The sequence below is a fragment of the Pipra filicauda genome, unplaced genomic scaffold (assembly GCF_003945595.2).
Source record: "Pipra filicauda isolate LSUMZ 115617 unplaced genomic scaffold, ASM394559v2 scaffold19_size4547281_pilon, whole genome shotgun sequence".
Lineage (NCBI taxonomy): Eukaryota > Metazoa > Chordata > Aves > Passeriformes > Pipridae > Pipra > Pipra filicauda.
This window is the reverse complement of record NW_024104309.1, coordinates 3,511,810-3,525,099: the sequence shown is the minus strand read 5'-3', so window position 1 is coordinate 3,525,099 and position 13,290 is coordinate 3,511,810. Positions and strand designations below refer to the sequence as shown.

General features: G+C 40.9%; 1 protein-coding gene across 1 annotated transcript in view; it reads right to left on the bottom strand.

Annotated features, from left to right (window-relative positions):
- NFIA (nuclear factor I A) overlaps positions 1–13,290 on the bottom strand; it is a 406,215-nt gene that overhangs the window by 352,034 nt on the left and 40,891 nt on the right. The gene's annotated exons all lie outside the window — the stretch shown is intronic.

The following is a 13,290-nucleotide window of genomic DNA, read 5'->3' as shown; positions in this document are numbered from 1 at the left end:
GTATGCTAAACTGATAACTGTAGAATGAGCTCTGACACAGGATATTGGTCTCCTACTGTTACCTAAATGCCAGGTGAAACCAAAGGATTTATAGGAGGGCGGGTGGAAAGGGGAAAAAAAAAGACAACACAATGAAGTGAAACTGAGAAGTTTATTTTCAAAGGGGGAAACATTTATCCTTTGACACCATTCCATTCTGGTGACTTTATTTCTAATATACCATGAGATTAATGATGTGGCTACTGTCACTGTGTCTGTCTGGCAGAGCTGTGGAACAGTTGCTCCCTCTACTATTATTGGACATATTTGTAAATTGGCATATATAAGATGAACTCGTTCTGTATGCCAGCCAATTGGAGTGTCTTATTCAGGAGGACACAATTTTTGTTTTCCTATTGAATTCTACATCGTTTTGAGTTGTTTAATATTGGCTGATATAAAAACTTGTTTAAATTGACAATTTTTGACAGTTTTCGTGTCATATAATAATCTCAGTATGACTCTTATGCAAATCAATTGCAGATAATTAGGGAAGTAAATTATCATCATGAAACAGATCTCTGACATACCAGAGGTGAGTCAATATTTAAGTCTTTGCTTAGGGAGGACACAATTGCTGAACATCACCATAATGAGTCACTGTCCCAAGCCCAAATAATTTATTCTTTCAGAAGTAATGCTATCATAAAAGAAAATCCAGAATAGGTAGAATCACAGAATCATAGATTATTAAGGATTGGTTGGGACTTTAAAGATTCTGTTCCTAAACTCACTGCCATGAGCAGGGACACCTACCACCAGATCAGGTTGCTCAAGACCTTTTCCAACCTGGTCTTGAATGTTGCCAGGATTGGGGCATCTACAGCCTCCCTGGGCAACCTGTGCCAGTATGTCACCACCCTCAAAGTAAAGTATTTCTTCCTAATACCTAACCTAAATTTCCTCTCTTTCAATTCATACCCATTACTCCTTTTCCTATCACTACAGGTCAGCTCCTACAGGTAGGAAGAGAGAGGTCAGGAAGGAAGAGGTGTGCAGAAGAATTCAAAGACCACAAGTGGGAACTGGGTGATTGCTCCAGACAGTTTCTGTGTTTGAGGTCTCCAGGGAATGGGAAGAGAGAGAATCCAGCAGGTGAAAATCCAGAAGCCCTGCAGAGTTCTGTCATTAGTTCCATCAGACACAGGCTGCTGAGTACTGGTGCTTACTGAGTACATGAGCCAGGTAGACTATTTGTACAGGCATAGGCAAGTCTCACATCCCCATTTGAGCTTGTAGGTAACACCGCTAGACTCAAAACTATTTTTGGATTCAAAGACTGCAGTCTTACACGGAGTAGGAAACTAGTTTGTCAATCTATCCTTTAATATTTTTACTTATTTGTCCAGTTCCTGATAAGGATTTGCTGCAAGTGGTTCATAGTGGAAAAAAAATTTTACTATTTTTTTACTATGAATCAGGAGGGACAGACAAGTCTCCAAGTCTCCCTGGAAATGGCTTTCTTGCATAGGACCTACCGAGTCCAGCAGTGTTGGTGGACTTTCAGGCAGTAGTGCTAAATCAGTGCCTTTTATCATCTACAGCTACATAAAAGACTGTGACTGCTCCTTCCTAATGAGAGACTTCTGGAATGCTCCCTGCTCAGGGCTATTCTTGAGGAATAAGGAATCCAAGACATATGTGGCAGTGACCATCATATTAATCTCAGAGACCAAATCCCTCAAAGCAAAGGAAATATGAACAATTAAAACAATAAATACACTGAATCATAGGAATTTCCAGTGCTCTCAGTACTAACTCCAGTTCCACACATTAATTTGTAATTCTAGAGCCATGAATAAGTAAATCCTCTTTTGTTTAGAGAACAAGATTAAAATGCTACTAATATTAAACCCACTCCTGTTTGCTGGTTTGTATTTGTATTTAAATACCTGCCTATTTCTTTGCTTCACCTCTTGAGTGTCAAACTTGTCCTCCTGCTAATGCAGCTGAGTGGTGCCCAGCAGGCTGAGCACCTCAGCTAAATACCTGGAGAAGTGCTTTGGCAAGGTTGAGCTGCTGTAAGCAAATTTTACAAGTAAGTCAGGCATAAGCCATTGAAATAATTCTGGATTGTTTAATATTTAATAGCAAGATAACACTTTTGTGACTATATAGTTACACTCTTGTGTAGTCTATGGCACTGGACATCACCCTATGGAAGAGAAATCTCTAAATGTAGTTTATTCAAAACACATCACTCTAAACATCCTTTTTTTTCTTTTTTTCCCTCCAGTTAACTGATCATACAGAGAAAGGAACTGTGGAGATGAAGTCTGTAGCACTTGTCTCTTTTTCTGTGGCTCATTTTATTTTTCAAAACAGGTTTTAAAAATCTGTAGGAGTCTTAGCTGATTAAAAAAAACAACCCACCAGGAAGGGCAGAAAAGTTTCAGCTAATCAGGTTGAAAATTTGTCATGAATTTAGAATTTATGAAAATCAATTACTTCAAGTTTTTGAAAATCAAAGAGGAGGTTATGTAGAAGTTCTTTGATATTTTTTCTTGTACCCACTGGACATTTCCATTAAAATAAGACAATATTACAAATGTAGTTATTTATTGCCTCAATTCCGTAGACCTGACATGTTCCTCAAGTTAAAGGATTTGCTTTTGCAAAGGATAACTCTGGTTGACAGACAGGAAAGAACTGGTCAGCATTCTAGGAAATATAAGGATGCAGGGATTGCAGAGGGTACCTTCATGCACTGTCGTCTTTTCCTAACACAGGGATCCACCATCAAGAAGATGACACTATCTGCCTATTAGGACTCCTTTGCAGGGCTTACAACTCATTTGGAGGGGGGGTCAGGGCCAGGAATGTTCCTGGGAGCTTCTGGGAGTGGGTAAAACAGGAGGTGGCCCTTTTGCTGCCACATTACCTGTTCCTCACAAGATTTCTTGCAGCTCTGTGCTGGCAGGAGTTTGCACGAACCCAGAAATCAGTCTGGGGGCTGTGCTTTTATCTTCACAGACATCACTTAACAAATAACTGTGGACTCGTCTCCATGCTCAGGATCAGATGTTCTCAGTTCTGAAAAGCTCAGGAATGATTTCAAAATGTACTCTGCAGCCTACTTGGTGGGAACAGCTGGAATGTGTGTCTGCATTACCAGCTCTGATATTGTGAGCACAAACACAAGCTGAGTCACAGTAGATGACAATGCTGCTGACAAAATGTTTTAAACTGCAAACTAAAACAACAATGGGATTATTTATGGACTGCAACTCTTACTTTAATGTCAATAAATGTATTGGATAAATTCCCCTTCATTAGCTGGAAACCTCAGAAGGAAACAGAAATATTCTGGTAAACCACAAGCTTGTTCTTAGCAAATAGATGGCTACATTTCCACTGCCAAGGCATATCCAGACTGTTTCTTCACTGGGACAATAAATCTCTGGGAGTGAAAAACAAAGTCTATAAAAGCAAGACCTACAAAGTAAGGGTGTGAGACACATGGCCCTTAAGCCTCCAGAGGATGGCATTAGCAAGTATTGAGAGTAGCTTTTTTTCTTTTTCTTTTTATGAATGGAAAACATGTTTTCCAAGATCTACCATTCCACTCAAAACAAATGGTTGGAACGAGTCCCCGTCACTATGGGAGGTGTTTGCTCTCTTATCTCCTGGGCTGCAGACCGCCCAGACAGAGTGAGTTGGTTTGACTGCTGTGTGAAACAAAATAGAAAGAAAAAAAGAAGGAAAAACACTGAAATAGTGTGTTAGACTTCTGTGATTTCTGAGATGTTGAAGGAGCAAGTCTTTCCTTGTAGTAACTGGTTCCATAGACGTACATCAGTCCATGTGATAAGCTGAATTCAGGGTGCTCTAGTCCTTCCCCATCCTACATCCTGGCACCTAACTGCTGCCAGAGGCTTCGTGGAGAGAAACAGCACCCAGAGATGCCACTGGCTCTCCCATTGTGGAAGAAACTCCATCAGATCAGCTCTAGTCATCTTCCCATTCCTTGAGAGTGCTTTTCAAAGTCAGATGGAATGATGCACAGCACCTTGCCAAATAATACTGATGCTTTCTCATGTTTCTAGAGGGAATAGTTTCATGTCAGGATGGAAAACCCAGACATCACTATCACAGATTGCTTTTTCTCTCTGTTCCTCAGCACTTATCTGTCTTTACTTTTCCTTCCTAAATCTGTGGTTCTATACCTTATCCTGCACCTAATGGCTAGTAAGCTCTTTCCAGGATGGAAAATGTGGTATTCTCTTATCTGTGCAGCATTGTGTTTATTTATAGCATGACAGTAAATGACACTTCGAATTTACTTCTTAGTTTTTTTCTTGTTGTAAAGACAAGACACACAAACAATTGTGTCTGGGTCCAAGTACATTCTTAACCCCATTCAATTTATTTCACGTGCTGAGTCCTCAGGAAGGGGGACCAATGACTAATAAATCAGGTGTTTCTTCCTTCAACTACTGAGATCAATAAGAAGTAGAAGAAATAAGTTCTCTTGTTTGCATGAGATAATGCAGACAAACAGCTCCATGTAGTGGGTTAGAGCATATTTCAAGTCCTAAACTTTGCACACAGGCTCAGCTTATCGAGAATAACTTGTATTTCAGGAAGACTAGAAAGCTATTGCTAAGAAGGAAACACGGGGCTAAGAATATGGGTTACCCCAGGAGGTAAAATAGAGAATCCAAGGCCTTCTCCATCAGCTTTCTGTTGAGCCTCTGGGTCAAAATCTGTATAGCAACATTCCCATTTCAGAATTCCCAGACTTCTTGCAATATAACAACTATGAGCCTAATGCTCAGCTAAGTAGCTCTGTATTTGCTGTCATATGTAAATGTGCAGGCACACATTCATGTTTTTTCCACTAGTTTAGATAAACCTCATCCTGAGTCAGCCTTCTAAACCTCCAGTAGCTGAATATGTTCCAAATGAGGCAGAAAGACTAAGGAGCAAGAGAACTTGGTCTTTGCAGAAATGTAGGGAGTGTATATAATGCACATATATACCCTCAATCAGGAAGGGATAGTATTTTGCCTAGAGAACCTCATTTTGTCTTTAAAATAAACACAGAATCAAGTTCCTTCTTGTAATTGCTTCACCTGAGAACACAGTGATCACCTTCCTAAAGGGAAACAACATTAACTACAGCTTGTTTGTGTTTGTGCTGGAAGGCCAGGGCTCCGGTGAATAATCCAAACCATTATTCCACAGTGGATTAACCCAGACAATACTTATCGAAAATGTCACACCACAAATATGAGCCAAGAATTTGTTACTGGGAAAGCTGCCTGGACCAATGTAAAATGAGAGAAAACGGGCAAGTATTATGTATCAAACAATGCAAAACACTCGCACAGTCTGTGAACATGCATCACTATAACTGCTTTTATATTAAACTAAACCAAGTACAAAGAAGTTAAGAAAACTAAATCCTGTCCCCCTTCAGTGTCTCATCAGACTGCATTGTTCTGACCGCTTCACAGGACCACAGCGGGTCTGTACTCTCATATTTTCTACTCACATCTCTGCTGGTATCTCCCTGTCAGCAGTAGCATGTTTCCATCCTCCTTGGGGATGGGACATGTTGCAGGTCCCACCCTCTCCCCTCTGTACATCCTCTTGTCCTACTCTTTCTGCACTTCATTATTTCTCAGACCTGCAGTCATCAGTTTCTCCAGTCTAGAACACAATGCTCAGCAGTCTTAGCTGCACTCAGCAGCAATGCAAACTTATCCCATAGGTATTCTCATCCATCCACATAGCCAAGCTTCTGCTCAGACCTCCCTTGCTCCCCGACTGTGGCCTCTTTGCATTCTCAATGTATTTCTGGTTTCTTTTTCCTCCCACTTCATTCTGTAACACCCTTTCCCTGCCCCACTGGAGTCCTCTGGTCATTTCCACACCCACCTCTGTGGCAATCTACAAGTCAAAAAATGCTTGATTCATCCCACTTACTTGGGACAATATAACACAAAGATATATAGAGACAAATAGAGAAAGCCAGATGTGTTCACCAACCTCTGTGCTTTTTACCTTCTAACACCTCAGATCATTTGGAGCAGAGATCTTATTAACTCTATTTATACTGCCCCTAACACACAGGGGCCATGAATAGGGATTTGGTTTCTGGACAATTTCATATTAGAAAATAAATGTTATGTTAAATAAATCCCTACAGAAAAGATACTGGTAAAATCTGTCTTGATCTAGGCTTTAATAACAAATGCACTCTTTGGTGCATAATAGGCAATTCATTTTGCTGTGCATTTACTCTATTTAAAACATAAAGCACTTAAGGATATTCGGAGTATGCAAGACTATTAGAAAATCAATTTCTATTCTGGTTTATAGCCCAACCACTTAAAGTCTTAACTTGCTACAATTCACTTTCTTACTTTCTGCTCGTTAAAGTGGATCAGCTACCTCCTGAACTCTGATCACATGCTTCTTAGAGCTAAACTATTTAATTATTGTCTACCACGTTCATTCTCTCTGCTTGCTTATTGCCTACATTTATGCCTTAACAGCATCAGTTCAGGCTGTTTGCACTTGCTCGAGAACCTGCTGCCTCTTTTCCCGAGGTTTGGAGGAGGGAGGCTTTGGTTTCACCGCAGGATCTCCCACTGAACTTTACAAATAAACAAACGGGAATAACTGGCAGGAAGTCCTGTCCCTTCGTGAGCAGGGTTCCGGCTCAGCAGAGGGCAAATCAGGCAGCATCATTTTCACCCCACACAAAGTGTCCATTCTTGACTCCTTGACCAAAGGAAGCAAAAGCAGAGGGATGAGGAGTACAGCACATCTGCAGGGCTGTATTTCACAGGAAGCAGTGCAGCTCCTCCACAGATAAGTTTCACTGAAGAACAAAGACTGATTTTGTTCATTGCTCTGAGAATGCTGCATTGAACCTGGACTGAGCTTTGCATTCCCTGAAAACAAGGCTTAGAGAGTGAAACCCAATTTCTCCCTCACCTTTGTTCAAATCAGCCCTATACTTACCATATGAAAAAAGCTTAAAAGACACTCACTCTTCTCCAACTAAGTTTACATGTTTTATGTATTGATTTTTGCAGGCTACACACAAGTAAATACACCCAAGATAAATCTCAGAGCAGCAACAGCTAAAGCAGTTACACAAAACTCGGTCTCCTGTGCTGAGCTGCCTTAAAGCTTAAGAAACAAAATATTTATGACTAAGAACAAGACAAATGGTGCAATAATACATTAGCTGGCAGTATTGTCACTGATTACAAACATATTTTGAGCGTATATATTTCATGTACATCCTAACCTCAGAGGCTTTCTACCCACTACAATTGGTTTTCCAGCAGCTCCACATTTACCAGGAGATAATGAGGTGTGTTTTTGAATGATACAAGCAGCATTAGATGTAGTGGTAGCCAAAAACATGATCATATTAAAAGCAAATAGCAGAGCAGATTACCTCTTGCCCTCTCTTTTAGCTTGAGCAGCATATTCCAATAAGTGCAGAAGAGACACTGTCAAGTACTACTTTATGGTTTCATTTTCTTTTTTTTAATCTCCATTGCTTGCAATGTCCTTGCCCTCTTTAAAAGCTCCAGAATAAAATTCCTTTCTCAGTCAATTTTATACTTTTTCCCTCAGCAAGAATGACTAGGAATAAAAAAAAAAAAAAAAAAAAAAAAAAAGCTCAGAACTTCAGCACCTCTCCAAGAGAAGAAGTAGAGATAAAGGTTAAAGATAAGAAGTTTTCATCAAAATCTAAAGGAACCACTAAGTTCAAAAGGAGGTCATCTGTCCTGTTCCTAATTATTGCTCATTTCCACTGTGCCCAGCTCTGGAAAAATAGTGGAGAATTTTATAGCAAACTATAGATAACAGGAAGTGCAGCCTTGGAGATTCTTGCTCTTTAAGGAGGACAGTAGGGCCTTTTCTCAAAATATTTCTTGGGCATTTTGGAGTAGAAGTTCTGAAACATGATGAGAACAAGGTAACAGTGGTGTGGGGGAGGTCCCTGGATCCGAGCAATATCCCCACAGCAGCTCGGTGATGTGTATCCGAAGAATTCCCATTGGTGGCTGCCTGATCCAGAGGTGGACTGCAACGGGAAGGAAAACACTGTTTGTACTGGCTCAGGGACTTGGAGCCACACAGGACAGACAGGGTCACCTGGGAAGGCTGAAGGCTCTGTGTTTACTCTGGCTGGGCAGTTCAGAGCTGGATGCCGTCTCTGTGAAGGAGAAAATATCCAGAGCCCCTGAATTTATAGGTTGGCAGCCTCTATTTTTTTTTCCTAACTGCAATGGAGAAACTGTCTCTTGGTGGTTAATGATAGTAATTTTCCTTCAGTTTCAGGCCTGATAAGATTATTATTTTTTTCTGTAACTTAAAAGTTATATTTCTGCAGAATGTTATTTAAACACTTGACCCTTGATATGTGCTGTATATCACAATGGGGTGCTCCTTATGATTTAGTCAGTATATAGTTTAAATATGGCATTCACAGTGGTGGACATTTCTGTACAGAACCTATAATTTACATGAGCTGTGGGACTAAATTTGATTTAATTTCTTTCTCTCTTCATGTATTGCAAGTCAATGCAACGTGAAGCAGAAACAGCAATATGAAGATGAAAGATCTCACCTCCCCAATTCCTTTCCCAACCTTTCAGCCAGCTCAAGTGTTTCAAGAATTTATTGGATGGCATCACATCTAGTGAATACTCTCCAAAAGAACATTTGCATCTTGTGTTACATGGAGGTTTGGTCAGCAGATGCCATCGTGGCAGTGACAAAAAGCTTTGCCTGCATCTTATCCATCCTTCCTATAAACTTCATCAAACTTCCCTCTTTTATCTTTTTCTTTAGGGAAAGAAAAGGGAAGCACTGGGCTTCACTGGGAAGCAGCTCAGGTCTCCAATACACTGAATGAGCTGATTTCTCCAGCCCAACCTCCGATACATTTGAAATGAATCCTCAAAGAACTGGAGACTAATACACAGCATAGCTAGAACTCCATTACAAAAGACAAACCTCAACCAGCAACTGAAGTTATTCTTTTGCCAAGGAACAGATAACTTCTGTTTAAGTAAAAGTAGCACATTACCTTGAGAATAGTGTTTCATAAAACAGGATCTTTCTACCTCTGGGTCACAGCTTCCAGTAAATTCTTTTGTTGCTGTGTTTTTTGCTGCCTGCTTCTGGCCGTAATGAATCTTATTGCATAAACCTGAAACTCAGGCATCCATTCCTATGTGTAGAGGAACCAGCACAGGGAAACAGATATAATCAAATTTCCAGAAGTTGGGCTTGTTTACAGTTGGTTGCAGCAAGTGAAGATGCCAACACTGGACAAGGTGGTCTTGGAAGCACAGTCAAGTGCATCCTCACTTAAAAAAGGGTAAGAAATAGTCCAAAAAGAGACTAAAGCAGAAGATGTAAATCAAGCCAACTGGATTTCCTGACAGGACACACTCGGTGGAGAAAGGACCCACAACAAATATTTAGTACCCCAACCACTTCCGTGTATTTCCTGAGAGAGTATCCGAAAGGACTTGTCTATGGGAAGTTTGAGCAGGGAGAGATTTGGATTTTAGTGAGGTCTGCACATTTGTCACAGCATGAGCTGATCCATGGACACAGTGTGTGCTGTGGCACCAGCTGATGCTGCTGAAGGCAGAGGCCAAGCCCAATGACAAGATATGTCTTCTGTAGGGACACCTTTCTTTAATTAGTCTGCTTGCAGCCTCCTGCTCCTTTCCCACCTTACTTTCCTCCCTGGAACACAAAGGAGGAGGGGAGGGAAATAGCAACTGGCTGTCAGCTGACTCTGGAGGGAAATTAGATGGAGAATCCCTTTGAGATGGTACTTTTTTACTCCCTTTCTGATCAGTGCAGTGTCCTAAGCAAAGCCACCACCTCCTGCTTCCCCCTCTCCCACTCCAAAATCCCCTGGCAGCTGTGCTGTTGTGGGTGTGCAAACAATCCAGCAGCAGCATTCTGAAGCCAGGAAGTGAAAGAAATTATTCCCACAAGCTACAGAAGACACAGCTGTGAGAGGACATGTGGATTTGGACAGGGAGCTACTACAAAATCCACCTAGGAATGGATCCTTTCATTTCTCCAGGTATCCCCAAAACAGTCCAAAACTTTGCTGGTCGAGGAGATGTGCAAAGCAGAATGTGTGTAATTTATTATGTCCAGCAATAAACAAAATATTAAGTGCATTTTTAATGCTTTAAAACCTTTTAGAAGACTTTTAAACCTTTCACTGGGGGACATAATTAACCTTGTTTTGCTATCTGCAACAGACCTAGCCTCCAAACACATAATTAAGCAGTCACAAATTGCAAAATTGGTTTGTTTGGTTCCCACACCACACAAATATTGATAAAAGCTTTTTTTGCTTGTCAGTTATTGCACTGTAACTTACAGGCTATGGGTAACACAATTAGGCAAGTTTGGAGCTTTAAGACCACATCCACATCTTCCTATGTTTTCCAACACTGAATATTTTACTCAGTGTGTTCTCTATGGTTTCAGTGGCTATATGCACTCCGATAATGTATCAGCTGCAACTTGAAATAGAAGATTTAAAGCTCGTTAAGTATAAAGGATGTTTTTATTTCTTTGTGAGACAGAGAGTTGGTTATACTCTCCTGTAGCCAATTACACCATCTCTAACCACTGCAAGGATTCATAAGCACCAGCATATGCAGAATGACTGGCTACATTTTGTAGTTCAATTCTTATGGTCACAGATACGTGTCCTGGAGACCAGAAACACCATATGCTCTAGGAAGCAAGTGCTGGGGCTTCTGCACCATCTCATGTACTCCTCCTGTTCCTCAGACTACCCACTGAATAGTCAAAGCTGTTACACAATATATGTATGTGATCTATAGCAAAAAGTAAATGCAGAAGATGGTGTGTAAATCATTTAAGCAGGTTCTCTGCAAAATTTCCAGTAGTAGCTTTTTGGCACTACCAATCAGCCAGAGAGTACTTCCAGAAAGAATTGTTATTGCTGGAACTTCAATTCTTTATGGGAAAAGAGCCTATATTACAAGGATGAAAACAGAAGTACATCAGAAACACCTGAGGAAAGAAAAGAATTGGAGGAGACTGACATTCTCTCATAGGTTTCCCAGACTTTTATCTAGCAGCAAGTTAATTCTTAAGGTCCCACAGGACAGTTCAGAATGCAAAGAAATATTTTTGCTTGCTGTCAAACACGCTAGTTAGCTGAGGCCTTTAGATCCCAACTCTGAACAAGAGTCTATGTAAAACATCAAAATACTTGGAGGGTCAGCAGGAATAACATAAGGAAGATACAATATTTCTGTGTGCTCTTGTGGGTGTTGGGAGAACCACAGTCTGCTCTTCAAAGGCTAGAGAGACTTCCCAGACTGGATTTGTACTTATTTTCCAGCATGATTTCCAATGTGCCCAAGACCAAATGTCCAGACTAAGTACTTTCTGGAAAGAAGAAATATCTCAGTGTTGAATTTATCATGGCAGGATGCACCAGCACTTGGCTCATGATGTTTAATGAAGGAGGAGAACTCACGCAGCAAATGAGACTGCTTGAGAAAGCAAGTGGTGGGACTTTGAGCTACAGGCACCCCACTTCAGAAGGTTACCAAGGAGAGTATTTGCTAATATTTGCTCTTCAGAATTAGCTCCCCTCAATCTAATTCTTCCTCTTCTCCTGTGCACTGTCTCTCTGCATTAAGGTAGATACATACTCAGTCACGAACTAAAAAGCTTTGCTATTAAAAGGCCAAATTCACCATTCTGCTGCCATCTCTATGGCTACAAGGTTGCACTTTCAAAAGCATACAAAATTAGACTTTGGTTATATCTATATAAAATGAATGCCTTATGAGAGGTGATCTGGATTTATGCTGGTACAAACTAAATTTAGCCCTGAAGTTGATGTTTCAGGGATGTTAATGAAGTGTTAATTTTATATGGCTTAAAATAGAATCGGAAAACACCTCCTACCCAATTTTTCTAATATCTAGGTTAGTGTGTCTGCTCCTTCAGTTACTTTTTGCTTTAAATTATTAGCATTTGAATTGTGGTTTTGGCAGCCATAGTCTGCTTCCTCCAATTAGCAAAGAATGAGAAAGGATTTCTGGGCTTTTAAATACAATTCAATATGGACAACTTTACATTAGCTTCACCCACTGAGAAACACAAGCAGCTTGTTTGCACCAGGCTGATTCTGCTGCAGAAGCATTGCTCGTGTAATCGTCACACCTTGTCTAAACCCATGGTATTAATTCACCTGAGCCAAAAACTGATCACGACACACAGGTGAGATTGTGCAGGTATTATTGGCAGAAGCACAACTGAACCTGCACTGCAGCAGTGCAGGTGTTCTGCCACACCTCACACTGCACCAGCACTTCTATACAAGCTCTAGTTTTCAGGCCACTACGTTGACTTGGATGAAGGAACTCCCTCTCCCGTGAGTGCTGGAATTTGGAGTTATGAGGTTTGTCTGCATGCAAACAGAAGCACACTCACATCTGAGCATATAACTATACATTTGGACACATAACTACATGTGTGCACTACTATGTGTGATTCACAGAAGCTACACGCTACATGTCACTTGCTAATCACCAGTAAGAGGTCACTCTAGCCTTTTATTGACATTATTATTTTAAAATGACTAAATTAAGTGTATTTACAGGTTCTCGATCCAGTCAAGGAACGAGCAGGTTGTTAACAGAAGCTGCAAATATCTGAGAATTAAAAAAGCTTTAAGGTCTTGCTGTGCCACTGCTTAGCATTTGCAAGTCCATTTGTAATCAAAAAGCATCCTGGTGGTCCATATCAGCATTTACAGGACCTCGAAACCAGCATGTCTCTGCCTCCGAACACTTCTCTTAGAGAAAGAGTCCTGGAATCCCACAAAGATCCTCTTTTAAACACTGTTATTTTATCCAGTTTCATCTTCATTGGGAAGGGGGGCACATCTAGACTTTTCTGTGCTCTGAGCAAAGATTAAGCGCTGCAGGAAAATACATCTGGTCTGCTCTGCCTGCCTCCTTCCTGCCACTACAAGACAGAGGAACTGCACTATGGGCAGTTACCAGACTCCGCAGGTAATGTCAATTCTGGCTCTCCCTGTCAGCCCTAGTTTATGTTTTTAGTGCTCTGTGGTTGTGAGCAAGGCAGGAGGTGCAGGGTGCAGAGGCACTCCCACTCTGCCATAAAGGATAACTCCCTGCTCCCGGGCACTCTGCCCCCTTCAATCACTGCCAGCCTTGGGGGGTTGGC